We start from the raw sequence: 12,659 nt of genomic DNA on the forward strand, positions 1-12,659 counted from the left end.
TACTTTATGCACATACAAGATTTATTTAATTATAACATACATCACATGGATAAATAATTAAACACAAACTAATATGGTTTTAGTTTTGGCCTTTTCAAGTAAGCAAAGGCCTAATTATTACAAAATTCAGCAAAAATTGGCTCCAAAACACTTTTGGATCGCTCGAACCGCCTTTAATTGGACCTGAACCTCTCGAACCGGACCTCCAATCCTCAAAACTGTGCTGAACCAGGCAAAAACCATCGAGTACCATCAAGCATCGAGTATGCCATTGATCATCGAGTATGCCCTCAAGCACCATCGTGCATCGAGTATTTCACTAAATACCATCAAGTACCATCGAGTAAGGTATCATGTATAGAGTATTTCATTAAATACCATTGAGTATGAGCATCGAGTACCATCGAGTATGGCATCGTGCATCAAGTTTTGGAGCATCAAGCATCGAGTATTGGGCAGTGGCTGAAAATCCAGTTCCTACTGCTCGACCTTCTTCACTTCTTTCTTCAATTACATCCTAATTGCAACTCTATTGACTCCAAATGAATTGCATACACTTAAACACACATTAAGCCCATCAAACAAGAGCCAATTACAAAAAATACAACATAATTGAAGAGAAAACAATGCCAAAATTCAAAAAAAAAAATATATTAGTTCATCATTTTCATAAAACTTACGAAAATTACCCACCAAGCTAAAGTTAAACCGAATTGAATGCTTAAATGATGCTCTGATACCAATTGTTGGATTAAGGAAGCAAGCAGCAGAAGCAAAATAGGATCATAAGTATTCTAATTCATTAATTTTGGCACCAAAAATAGCATGTTCATAAACTAAAAAAATAGTTTCAACACTAACCTTTGAAGATACCCTTGAATCACGAATTCCAGCTGCAATCCTCCCTTTCTTTAGATGTGAACCACCACAAGGTCTTCCCCACTATCCTCTTGGTACCTTAGATTGAGTTGTGAGACTCAAAATAAGCTTGAATTAGGGAACATAGGAGAGGAGGTTTTAGTTTTTTCAGCTCGAAACCCAGTTTTCAACTCTTGAAATTTTCAGCTAAAACACCTCTGATGCATCCCCGATTTCCACTCCAATTTGGTTTATGTATAGCATGACTTTCATGCAAATGGATTTCCTGCATGAATTACCGCTCATGTTTGAGAAATTGGGCTGAAAGTGTTTATGGGATGTGATTAACCTGCTTCAAAAGAAAGTAAGAAAATCCCAAAAGTTGGGATTTTCCACTCTCTTTTTTCCCCCCAATTTTTATTTTATTTAAATTTTGATTTCCAAAATAAAAATTCATTTCAATTAAAAAATTGAAATTTATTAATTTTACAAAATTAATTCAATAATTAATTTTTTAATAAAATTAATTCAATAATTTTATTAATTTAATATCAAATATTAAATAATTTGTCATCAGTTCCATTATCATGAATCCTTCTTCATGAATTTAATACTTAAATCATATTTAAATATTAATTGATTCTCCAATTTTGTTTAATTCCAAAATTAAATATGTAATTATATCACATATAATTATTAATTCCCTTAATTCTAATTTGAACGTTTCAAATCAACTTATCACGCTACTCTAAGGGTAATCTGTAACGACCCGACCCCCTAAGACTTAAGTTAGGCCATTACTAAAATACATGCATGCATGGAACTTAAAACGACACTCCTTTATGATGAAATAAATGCTAAATAGATAAATGGAGTTCAAAAGTTCTTTATTAAATGCAAATGTTAAAAACAATAATAGGGTACCCATAAATCATAAAGGTTAATAAATACATATGAAAAATAATTCTTAATAATAAGTTTCAAATATCAAAACTAAACATTAAGAGAAACATGAAAAGAACTCTAAATCTCATGATGCGGAAGCGTAAAAACTAGTTCCAATGGCTCGATCATAAATTCCGCTTGTCCATCGTCGGTGCATCTCTACCCTTACCTGAAACAACAACATGAGAAAGAATGAGTATAAAATACTCAGTAAGTAATCCCACTACTGGGGTCAAGTTGGGCATCTATGTGCTCTAGATACCCACCTCTGGCACATATACACATGAAACAAGGAGACTGAGTCCTATCCTACTGTAATTAAGTATGCCCACTACCTCTAGTGAATCCCGAAGGAAACACAAACTGGTGAATCTCGAAGGAAACACAAACTGGTGAATCCCGAAGGAAACACAAAATCTAATGGGCATCAAACTAATTAGTAAGAACATTTGCACAGTCTCAACATCATAATCATCACTGTAGGAATCTATGACATACATATAATCTTCAACACCATGGCTCTACCACATACACATATACCTCAACATCATAGTTTTACAACATACATGTATACCTCAACATCATAGTTTTACAACATACATGTATACCTCAACATCATCAGATCAAATACAATCATATGGAAGCACATACCATCTCATACTAGCATTCAAGTGTCTATGTGCATAATTAAATAATTCAGATCTCGTACCAGAACATACTTTGATCAGATCATACTATCAATCTATCATGCTAACATTCTGCCATAACATACATTTATCATGCTAGCATACATCTAACATCTGACCCGTGGGCAGTTCCAGTAGTAAGATTACTTACCTTAATCGAAAATCTACAAATAAAATCAGATAACCAAACAATGACAACGGTTTGAAGTAACGACCCTAACATACGAATACAACCATTAAATTTTAGTTCAACAATAACTGCGAAACCTTAGCTCAAATCCAAAATACCCAAAAGCTTACCCAAAGAAACTTGATCAACAACCACTCCTAAGATTTCAACTCCAAAATCTCCTCCTAACAGATTTTAAATCCCAATAGACGACGACTGCAAGGGTTAAGTCAACATTTAATTCAGTAATACATGCGTGCCCACAAACCAACAACAAGGACCAAAACTCTTGCCGAACAATCTCGAATCTGCTGGACAACGGCTTCTGTAATTTTCCAAGCTCAAATCTAAAATCAAAATAATGCGACTAATTTAACTTTCATTCCAACATAATGGACATCCAAAAATCCTTTAAGAAACCCGACCCAATAGAAAGAAAATTGATCTTACCCAAATCTAAGAGTCTGACGATGACCCACGCAACAGAAGATAGGCAGAACGACAATGGACGGTGGAGTAGATCGGTTGGAGGCAGCGGCGATACCCCTGACGCGAACGCTTCATCGAACAGGTACGGCGTGGGAAGATCTCGCGGTGGCGGGGAAAACTGCTGGGAGACGGGCGTGGCACGCAGTGATCAAGTGGCTGGAGCGGCAGCGGCGCGGACGCGACTATGACCAGTTAGGCGAGATCGGCGCGCGGAGGGGCGAGCGGCACTGGACGATCGACGCTCACCGACCTGCGTGAACGGCGACCCACGAATGAACGACCGGCAACTCATGCCGGCTTGGTCGGATGCGCTTGGTGCCTACTGGATCATTTTGCTTGGAGAGGAAAAATGGGGGAGGGGTTTCGGGTAGGGAGGCGTGAGGAAGAAGAAGGAGAAAGGGATTTTTGTTTTATAATAATAATAATAATAATAATTATTATTATTATTATAATAACTAAAAAGGAAATAGTATAATTATATTTAATTCCTTTCCTTATTCCACTTTATACTATTAAATTCCTTTCATTTTCAAAAGAAAATTAATTCCTCCCATTAATTTTCAATTTGAATTTCAAATTGAATAATTTTCACGTCAACACTTAAATTCTCGCACTTATACTTGAAGTCCAAAATTCCAAAAATGCCCTCCAACTAATAACAATTACTAAAATTCCAATTCATTATTATTATTATTATAGATCATGGGCTCCAACGATCTATAGATCATGGGCTCCAACGATCTGAGATTAATTGGTTAAACTCTTTACACCAAATTAACCCTCATTCGTTAACTACTGGATCACTTCACTAAAACCCAGAGTTGCACTCCCCTCATTGTAGATATATTATGTCCACTCGATATAATTGTGATTAGTAAGTTAACCTTTCACAAGTTGTTTGTAATAACGACTGGGTCAAATGGTTGTTTTACCCCGATAGTACCTTTTGTTCCTTTAGTCCCACTGATCCTCTAATGAATAATTTGTTTGTGATCCGATCATCAAACCGAGTCCCACTTGGGCCAATGAAAGGGTGTGGCCTCTTGTTCAAAACCCGGAGTCAGTATTTAAGGGAACAACCTTTCTACTATCCCTGAAAGCGAGTAGGAGTGAATTCCTTCTTGCACCTTATGTCCCCAACTATCTACCCGGTCTTATCCCTGAAATGGGAGGCTTATTGTGTCGGCGTTGTTGACCCAACCCTCACCCATGAAAATCTAAGGATAATCCAGAATAAACAGGAGTTCATAGTTAGCTCGGATTAAGGTCAAGTTACCTAGGTCATCGTTGTGAAATAGTCAGTCTTAAACAATAACAACGTTATAAAGTAAGATTGACTTATTTCGTGGTCCAATCTTGTGCAAACTCATTGCATAGGACGCCCCCACTCCTCATGTCACTACATATACAAATCAGGATCACTTCATATGTAGCACTTTACAACTCCCTGTAACAACTACAAAGTGGACCACATCTGATAGTGTTACCAGAATAAGACACCCAACCTTATTCATATATTATAGATCATTTAGACTATTTACTCGAACCTGATCCACTCTTATGTCTCCATATAGAGTTCAAATACTCATGTTATAGTCATGGATATTTTAGTTTATTGAACTTATTTCTAAAATGAAATAAGCAAGTCATATATTCAATACAAATTTATTGAATCAGACTTCAATAACAACTTTATTGATTTACAGAATGAGTTTATTGTTTACAAACCATGAGTTTTAGGACATAAAATCCAACAAATAATTGCAGCAAAAAGATTATAATCCCAATTTTAATTTTATAGAACTTCTAAACATACAGAGGATGAAAACATTGGTGTAACATTTTAACTAAGCATGCATTTTACAAAATACTAAGAGGAAAAAAGGGATAAAGGCAACCTCTCCAATCCATAAACAATTCGATTCCTTCTCCTGGACTGACGAATGCCCAAAAGATAGCAATAAAAGTGGACACCACCAAGAGCTCTTCTCCATTATTCTCAAGGTAGATTAATTTTGGATGAGGGAGAAATTTGATTTTGAGAGCAAAAAATCACAAAGAGACTTTTGAGAGTTTTTCTTCTTCCAATATAGGAAGAAGAAGAGGTTCTATATCCCCCCTCCAACAAGAGAACGAGGGGAGGGATAATATATGATGTATATATATATATATATATATATATATATATATATATATATATATATATATATATATATATCATATGTTATGTCTAATATAACACATAACCTTTAGCTTATATTATATCACATATAATGTGGCCTATCGTTTATTATTCTCTCATTTAACCTATAGTATCTAATATAAATCATATTCAGATATTTATTTCTCTTAAATAAAAATTTATATTATAATTCATCACATACATTATATTAATTATATCTCATATAATTAATTTTATATTATAGTGTATCACATACATTAACTTAATTATATCTTATATAATTAATTTCCTTTATTAATTTAAATAATTCAAATTAATCCAAAATTAATTCGATTCTCATTAATCCTAATTGAGCTAACGAGAGAACCTTATGGACTTGTAGATTGAAGCTCCAATGGTATTTGATTAATTAATTAAACTCTTTAATTAAATTAATCAACTTCTATTAACTGCTAAACACTCCATAAAAGACCGGTAGCTACACTCTTCACACTATAGATAAATTTCTATGTCCAGTGGATATAACCAATCAACGGTGCATTGACCCTTCACAAATTACTTGTAAGTACAGTAAGGCCAAAATTATCGTTTTGCCCCTATACATACATCTAACTCCTCAAGTACCACTGATCCCTCTAGTGAACAATTAGTTATAGTCCAACTCTAACAGAACCCGTCTCGGGCAAGGAGAGGGTGTGGTGTCACATTTTTCAAGCCCCATAATCAGCCCCTAAGTGAATAATTTATCTACTTTTCCTAACAGTAGAAAAGAAGTGAATTCCTTATTGTGTAGTTGCTTCCCAACTCTCCAATATGGCTAATCCTCAAAATGGTAGGCATATTGAGTTGTCGATACTGGCCACTCTCACCCGTGCAGATCAAAGGACTGCCTATTCATTCAGGATTCAGATCAAGTCACCTATGATCACCTAGTGAAATGTAAGTCTTTTGAGGTCCGATCTTATACAAACTCTTTCTATAGCATACTTTATATATCTTACAACAATTGTAACAACTACAAAACGAGTCGTATTCGTAGTGTCACAAGGATAAGGTACCCAATTTTATGTATCTACTACAGATTGTTTAGGTTATCACTTAAACAAGATCCACCTGTATGTCTCTACATACATATTTAAGTTACATAAGATAACCTTGGATCTTAGTTTATTTGTTTTTGTGGGTTAATGCAATTTAATGTCAAATAAAATACCTCTTATTTTATTAGATAAATAATTTTTTTGTACAATACAATTAAAAACTACAAAACTATGAGATTTAGGGCATCAACCCCAACAATCTTCCACTTGTCCTAAAGCTAGTGGGGTGTACATAAAAAAAGTACAAACAAGTACAACAGTACACAAAAATAAGAAATTAGGGCATACAATATGCGCCTAGTAAAATCTCCCACTTGTCCTAGATCAGATATGGCTTGTCTTATAGATCTAGACTTTTCAGGTGACCCTCAAACACCATAGCCATGAGGGCCTTTGTAAAAAATTCAACAATGTTGTGCTCCAAAGCAATCCTTGTGACAATCATGTCCCCTCAATGCACAATCTCCCGAATCAGGTGATACTTGCATTCAATATGCTTTCCATGCTTGTGGCTTCTAGGCTCCCTAAAATTAGCCACTACACCACTGTTATCATAATAAAGGGTGATGGACTTTGACATGTCTTGAACAACTTCCAAATCAGTCAAGAATTTCACGAGCCATACAACCTTTTTGGCAGCTTCACAAGCTGCTACATATTCTACTTCCATAGTGGAGTCAGTATTGGGATTGGTGTCCTAATTCTCCCGGAGTCTCGTAGTGTGTAAACAATGTACATATTGTTATGAATGAAATAAGAGTTATTTTATTTGCATTTACTTATATCCAATAAATAGAGATTCATGGTTATTGTATGTAAACTTAAGCATGTATATGAGATATACAAGTGGATCATGCCTTAAGTAATAACCTAAAAGGTCTGTAATATACGGATTAAGGAGGGATACCTTATCCTAGTGACATTACGGATACGACCCGCTTTGTAGAGGTTTACAAATGTTGTGAACTACTACAGATGGTTTGATCCTGACCATTCATGTGGAGACATGCGAGCGGGAGTGTTCTATACAAAGAGTTTGCATAACACTAGACCACGAGATGATTCATCTCTTTATATAACGCCGTTGATACTTGAGACTAACATCTCACCTAAATGATTATAGGCGACATGACCTTAATCCTGAGTGTTTTGGGAACTCCTGCCTTTTAGAGCGGTCCTTTGATTAGTATGGGTGAGAGTGGCCAGATTGCCAACTCAACAAGCCTACCTTTTTAGGGGTTTGTCTGATTGGGGAGATAAGAACTTAGTTACACAAGACGGAATTCACTCCTTCCCCGAAGTAGGGGTAAGTAGATAGATTTCTCTCTTAAGGGCTGATTTCGGGTCTTGAACATTGTGGCCATAGCCTCTCTTTGGAAGAGAGGACTTAGTCATAGTAGGTCTATGACTTATGTTCATTAGAGGAATCAGTGATACTTAAGGAGTTATATGTAACTATAGGAGTATAACGATAAATTGGCACAGCTGTACTTATGAGCAATCTGTGAAGAGTTATCGCACTGTTGATTAATTGATATGGACACAAAAATATATCTGTAATGAAGAGAGTGCAACTGTCGGTCTTTAGTGGAGTGTCCTACAGTTAACGGATGGTAGATCCCATGACTAAAGAGTTTAATTAGTTATTCACGTACCGTTGGAGCTTCAAGCTACAGGTCCATAAGGTCTCCTTGGTAGCTAACTGGATTCAAGTTGAGAATCAGTTCTTGGGGTTAGTTTGAAGTTTCAAATTAACAAGATGAAATTCAATTATATATGATATAATTGGTGTGATGTATGAGATACATCAAGTGAGGGATTAATGTAAATATATTTACATTAAGTAACATAAAATAGAAAAAGAACTATGGTTTGTATGTTTCGTGAGATGAAATATTAAATCTATAAGTTATAAATATAATATGGTAAGTAGTTATCATATTTATTTATAATAATATTAATTATTTGATAATTAAATTTTTTTTCTCTAATAACTGATTGAGTGGAAGGTTATTGGTGGTTTTATGGTAATCGTGAGATAAAAGGAAAAATGTTTTCCTAATTTTGAAGAGTTGTTACTTTTGAAAAGTTACTCACGGTAAAGCTATCATGTGAAAGTGTTTCACTAAGCGATAGTTAGTAGAGAGACTAAACGATCATGGATTTAACTATACGATAGTTCACTCAACTGATCGTAGCTAAACGATCACGTGGCTTTGTCTATACGATAGTCAACCATTTTCTACATGATCAAGCATATTGTCTATACGATAGACAACATCCTTTCTCCCACTTGCTTGATCGTCTACACGATTGTTGTTCTTCAGTCTCTTCCTCAAGCTAAGTCCATACAGAGCCCACAACTCCTAGATTCTCACCCCAAGAATACCAAGGTAACCATTGTGGTGGTGTCTTCATTCAACTCGATTGATTTCGAGGTTCTTGAGGCCATTCGTTAAGTTTATGATCGTTGAGTTTGTTGTGTTCGTGTTACACTAGTTGTTGCATTCGAGGGCTGTATTGCTGTAGACGCTTAGAGACTAATCGAGGGAGTTTGAAGAATGGTCCTTCAAAGGTATACATACTCTATCCCTTGATACTATAATTGTGACTGTAATTGTTGATGTTCAATTTTGAACGAAATTTGAAACGATCCTTTCGCTGCTCATGGAAATCCTCATGTCTGATTTCCTTCAATTGGTATCAGAGCAAGGTTGTTTTGATATTCCAAATTTCACTTTTGTTTTTAACTTCTTTTACAGTCATTGTGGGTTTTCTGCATTGCTTTTAAGTGTTAAATGCGTTTGTGGATGTATGTTGATGAATGTTTACAGGTTAATTGCCTCTGTTTAAAGTATTCTTTTCGATTACAAAGTGTTAATTTGTAAGGGCCCCTGCATTTTTTGGCATAATTAACAAGCATTTGAGTATGTATTCAAAGTGTTTGAGTTTGTTGAGTCGTTCGTGATGAAGTTTCGAAGCATGAAGATGTGGTTCTCAGTGAGGAATAAGACCAAAGGTTGGTCGTATCGTGTAGCCTCAGGTAAACAATCGTTGGGATTTGGCTAAACGATCATGTAGAACTTTTCTATGCGATCGTCTAGTATTTACTAAATGATCGTTTAGCTAATAATAAACGATGGGGTAAAGTGTTTACTCTATCGTGTAGCGTTGGTTGCCCGATCACATGGATGTTAGAGGTAGACGATCGTATAGAGCATTTTATGCTCTTCGTTTAATAAAAGGTGCGTGCACTAAACGATCGTGTAGTTTGTATGCTTCATCGCATAGTGACTGACTACACGATCACTCGGCATGCAATACCTTGCGTTTTCTCAACGATCATTTAGACGATTGTGCTTCACCACATCGTTGTTGTTTAGGTGATCGTTTAAGGCTTGCGTTGCTTGATGCACGTTGCACGATCGCATACCACGTGCTTCATCGCATAATCACGATTGTTTAGCTCAGGAAGCGTTGGTAAACGATTGAGTAAAGCGTTTACTCTTTCGTGTAGGCAATCACAAGGAATTTGGCACACGATCAAAGGAGACACGTTTCTTCGCCCAGACGATTTAAGACCCGGTTCGCCTGTTTGAATCGAAAACTCTTTGCTATTTGTAATAGTTAGCTTTGTTTTTTAGGATTTGAGGCAAATTATCCTAGTTCATCAATTTTTCTGTAATGTACATGGGATGTATGTTGTTTATATGCTATAGTGTATGGGATATAGATTTAAAACACACCATAGGTTGTGAAATTATTCATCCATCATATATTATAAGTGTTATAATATAGCTTTTGGCATGATGAAATTACAAGAGAGCATGTGAATGCATCATGAAATATAAGAGTATATTTATGCATGCAGTAAGCATATTCATGCATCATCTTTATATTATAAGAGTTATAGTATAAGGGGGTGTGAATAGGGTTTAATTAAACCTTTTTTTCTAAATTAACCAAATTAAACTAATTAATACACTTTTTATAAATAATAAGAAAAATTCAATTTATGCAACAAATAAGATGACAAAAATGTGATAATTTAATTCTAAAATTTTAGCAAATAAATAAGAACAAACTAAAACATACAATAAATTATTTAAATTAATTGCAAAAATAAAAAGGAAAGAGTTAGAGAAGAAGACACCGTAATTTTTATAGTGGTTCGGTCAAACTCGACCTACTCCACTCCCCAAGCGCCTCTTGGGAATTTGAATAAAATCTTTCCGACTCTTTCCACAGATTAGAGCCCAACCGTTACACCACTGCTTCTTTTACGAGTTCAAGAGCAAACCCGATCCTTTCCACGGTTTAGGATCAAACCGTTACAAATGTTGGAATTTTTTAAGAACACAATACAACTCTCACTAGAGTGGATTTACAAGTTTAAGCACTCAACAAATTTATCCTCACAATACAATAACACTCTCTCAAGAATAAGATGAAAAAAAAAAAATTGGGAATTTAGAGAGAGCAACAATGGAACTTTTGAGTTTTGGAGGATTATGAAATGTAAAATTTGTTACTTTAAAATTTGGAGAGGAAGATGATTTATATGGAGATGGAAAAATTTTTAGAAGCCATAATTAATTTGGACCATTGGATTTTGGAAAAGAAAAATCAATAGTGGAGATTTTAAACTAAACTAGTCGTTAGATACAAGCAAAATATAATATTAAATTCCTTTTCTTTTGAAATTCATTTTCTTTTTTAAATTAATCCAAAAAATAAGAAAATATACCATGTGTAAAAAACTAGCCGTTAGACACAAACATAAAATAATATTAAATTCATTTTTCTTTTAATTCATTTTCTTTTTAAAGTCAATCCAAAAATAAAAAACATACCATGTGTAAAAAAACTAGCCGTTAGACACAAACATAAAATAATATTAAACTTATTTTCCTTTTAAACTGGATCAAGTTCGAGTAAAATAGCCTAAACATTCTATAGTACTTGGATTAGATTAGGTACCTATTTTTTGAGATACTATTGAATACAGCCCGCTTTATGATTGTTATAGATGTTGTAAAGTGTCAAAAACAATGTGATCAATTCGTTCATGTAGAGGCATGTGAGCGGAGGTGTTCTACACGATGAGATTGTGTGAGACTAACCACGAAATAATCACTGTTACATATTAACTCCGTTTACGGTTAACACTGATTAATTTTACTTCTTGATGACCTAGATATCTTGATCTGAATCATGAGTTGTCTATGAACTCCTATTTATTCAGGATTGTGCCTTGATCTGCATAGGTAAGGGTAAACTCATAGTGCTGCTCAATATGCCTCCCATTTCAGGGATAAGACTGGGTAAATAGTTAAGGACATAGAATGTGAAAGATAGAATTCACTCTTACCCATTTTAAGGATTATAGAAAGGTTGTTCCCTTAAAGGTTGATCCCGGGTCTTGAACAAGGGGCCCTATCCTTTTGCTGGCTTGAGAAGGAATGGATTTAGTGATTAAGATCCTAAATTAATTGTTCATTAAAGGAACAGTGGTACTTAAGGAAAAAAGATGTAACTCAGGAATAAAATGGTAATTGACCTAGCTAAGGTTACGAACAACTTGTGAAGGATCAACTTATTGATGACGGTTTTTGATTCAAGTTTGTTTTGAGTCCCACAACTCAATTTAGAGCAACAAGAGAATTGTGGGGAAGATCATGAGGTGGACTAACATAAGATTTGGAAAAGATAGCAGCTGGTGAAGGAGCTTTGAAGAAGTTCTACAAGAGGTATGTCTTGAAACTCATTTTTTCCTACAAAATCATGCTTTATATTTTGCCAAAATTAGTGAATTTGAGTGCTTAGATGATCTTTGTGCTTCCGCTGCTGTTGATGCAATCCTACAGTTCCCCACTCCAAGCGAAATTGGGACTATGAGAGAGGAGTAGCTGATATCACGAGAATGCTATGGAACCGCCATGAGAAATCCAAAAGGCAAAGTAGAGGTAGTGCATGTCATTGGTGATATTGCTAGAAAGAGATTTGAGAAGGTTCTTGAAGCCACAAGGGAGCCAGAAGTCATGGCTTATACCTTGGCACCCATGGTGAGTGATATATCAATTAATGAGATAGACTTGGAGGATGCTACTGATCCCAAATAAACAGCCGAGCTTAAGCGTCGAGGTGAGCCAACCAAGCCGTTAGAGTCTATTTCATTGTTATCTGACACTCAGAAAGTTAAAATCAGGGCAAAGTTAGGAGTTAATGAG

General features: G+C 35.1%; 1 long non-coding RNA gene across 1 annotated transcript; it reads right to left on the bottom strand.

The window, feature by feature from the left end:
• Window positions 1-1,728: 1,728 nt before the first annotated feature.
• Window positions 1,729-3,564, bottom strand: LOC120091068 (uncharacterized). Its single transcript, XR_005485647.2, has 3 exons — window positions 3,109-3,564; window positions 2,790-3,005; window positions 1,729-1,972 (listed from the first exon to the last, which is right to left on the bottom strand). It is a non-coding gene; the product is annotated as an uncharacterized LOC120091068 (long non-coding RNA).
• Window positions 3,565-12,659: the final 9,095 nt, after the last annotated feature.

Source organism: Benincasa hispida, chromosome 1 (assembly GCF_027475165.1).
Source record: "Benincasa hispida cultivar pf3 chromosome 1, pf3_genome.v1.1, whole genome shotgun sequence".
NCBI lineage: Eukaryota > Viridiplantae > Streptophyta > Magnoliopsida > Cucurbitales > Cucurbitaceae > Benincasa > Benincasa hispida.